Genomic DNA, 2,257 nt, shown 5'->3' with positions numbered 1-2,257 from the left:
GCTTGTTTGTGTGTTATACAACACATTTTACCCCTTGACTCCAAACACAACATAATTCAACTCGAATAACGGAACAAGGGCAGCAGATTGGGTTTTCCCTGATGGCACACACAGAACAGAGAGGCGGAGGCAACCCTAAATCTAACTTCACTGTGCCCCTTTTTCTACTTTTACTGCACGGTTTACTCCCTCTCGAGTTTTACTGCAGAGTAAATAAGCTGGTCTCACAGGGGTCTTTTGTGACAGCATGGAAATCCCTCGGAAAACGCTGCACACTCTGCGCACGTTTAAACCTGATGCTGGGGAAGCCACAGAGCAGATTTACTTGCTCGCCCTCTCTCCACTTTCTCAGCCGCTGCTCTTGTGTACGATATCTATACCAGATCCACTCACACACACACATACAATCCCCCAGTTACCCACCCCCATTCCTCCTATTTCTTTTCACTCCCCAGCTCAGACCTTCTTATTGCTATGAGTTATAGCAAAAACACCAGCAACTCAATTCAGTGTGTGTCATTTTATTAAATAGTCAGTTTCAAATTCAAACCACAACACAAGGCAGGAATTACTGACAGGCTCAAGGACTCAACACTGCCATTAAAATAAAGCTGCTGGGTCCTATTGTCATTGTGAAAACAGATGAGTTCAAGAAAAAGGGCCAAGGATCAAAGTGGGATATATTTTATGGAACACTTCTTAAGAGTTTGACAATACAGACATTTCAAACTGAGAACAAAAATGGTAGTAAATTCTTAACAGAGGCAATGAGTCAGAAAATGTGTTTAAAAGGCATAAAAATTTGAAGAAAACGGTAAATCTTGTGTTCTCACAGTGTAACACGGAAACAAGCCAGTTCACTTTCCACCTGTGTAGCATTTTTTTTTAAATGGACATAAGTTATGTACTGCAGCACATATACACACACAGACACACTTAACCATCCTCCTTTAAAGCTTCGCTGTCGCCTCATATTTCACCTCTGTGTATCTCTTCACACATTACATGGGGTGAAAACCTTAAATCAAGGCATTTAATGGATGATGCATCACTTTAAGTAATATGATTTTTTTTTAAATCTAATAAACAATTTACACACAAACATAGATTAAATAGAAGTGTAAAGTCATAATTTTTACTATAAATGATGTAGATGTCCACTGGATTTTTTAAGTGTTTGTTTAGATTCAGAGCTCAGCTCACAAAAAACTCGAACTTTTTTTGCTCAGAAACATTTAAATACACCACATGTGGTCTCTTAAAAGAATGAATGCATTTTTACAAAAAACAAAAGATCTTACTTGGAAAATGCAGTATTACTTCTATAGCACCTTTCTACTCAAGTTGAACACTCAAAGCACCTCCTACTGCAGGTGTCATTCCTACAGTGCTTTTATCTCTGCCCAAGTGCATTTTCCTAATATTCACACTCTGATAGCTGTGCCAGGGAAATAACTGGGGTTCTTATCTTGACCAGGGATACTTTGACACAAGGATAGAAGGAGCCAGGGGATCAGTCCACTGACCCTCTGCCCACTCCACCACCTGAGCCGCAGCCACAAATCAGGAAACTTGTTGTAAACACTGAGGTGAAGAAATGAGGTGTGTTACAGTACTGCAGAAGAAAATCATCAGAGTGTAACTATCCCTGACTGCTAGACCAGAACAAATGATATGAAAGTTTCAGCTTTCACAGTGTCCCTAAAACAGGAATAACACTCACCGTGTCCTGTCCTGAAATTCAAGAACACTAGATGGATATTTTTGCATGATATGGAAAAAAAAAATCTGGCATGGTTTTGCATATTCACCTTATCTCTTTTCCTGAGTAGCTTGAGTCAAGACGCAATGGTTGAATGTGGTTCTGGAAGACTTAATGACATCCTTGTGTATGCTGGAAGGAAGAATAACTGATAACAAACAAGCACTGAGCAAAAATGAGAGGAAAAAAATATTGTATTGTCTTTGATGTTATGGAGTAACATGATGACTGACACGCACCACCAATTTATCAATGATGATAACAGATGAATAATAAACCTATTTGACACATTATCTTTAAACTGTTCATGTTCTATGGTATTGTACTGTAGTGCAGTTAGCCTTCTGTCTTCTGAATGCTAGTTGTTGTGCTGTGCTGCCCTGATTGATGCAGCAAATTTCATTGTACTGCCTCTGCTCTGAATAATGAAAACATACTGAATCTAACTGGTTGAAAACAGCTGCCCTTTGAACCCAAGAAGAATGCTCTGCAAGT

Source organism: Maylandia zebra, linkage group LG13 (assembly GCF_041146795.1).
Source record: "Maylandia zebra isolate NMK-2024a linkage group LG13, Mzebra_GT3a, whole genome shotgun sequence".
Taxonomy (NCBI): Eukaryota; Metazoa; Chordata; class Actinopteri; order Cichliformes; family Cichlidae; genus Maylandia; species Maylandia zebra.
Note: the sequence above shows the minus strand (reverse complement) of the source record.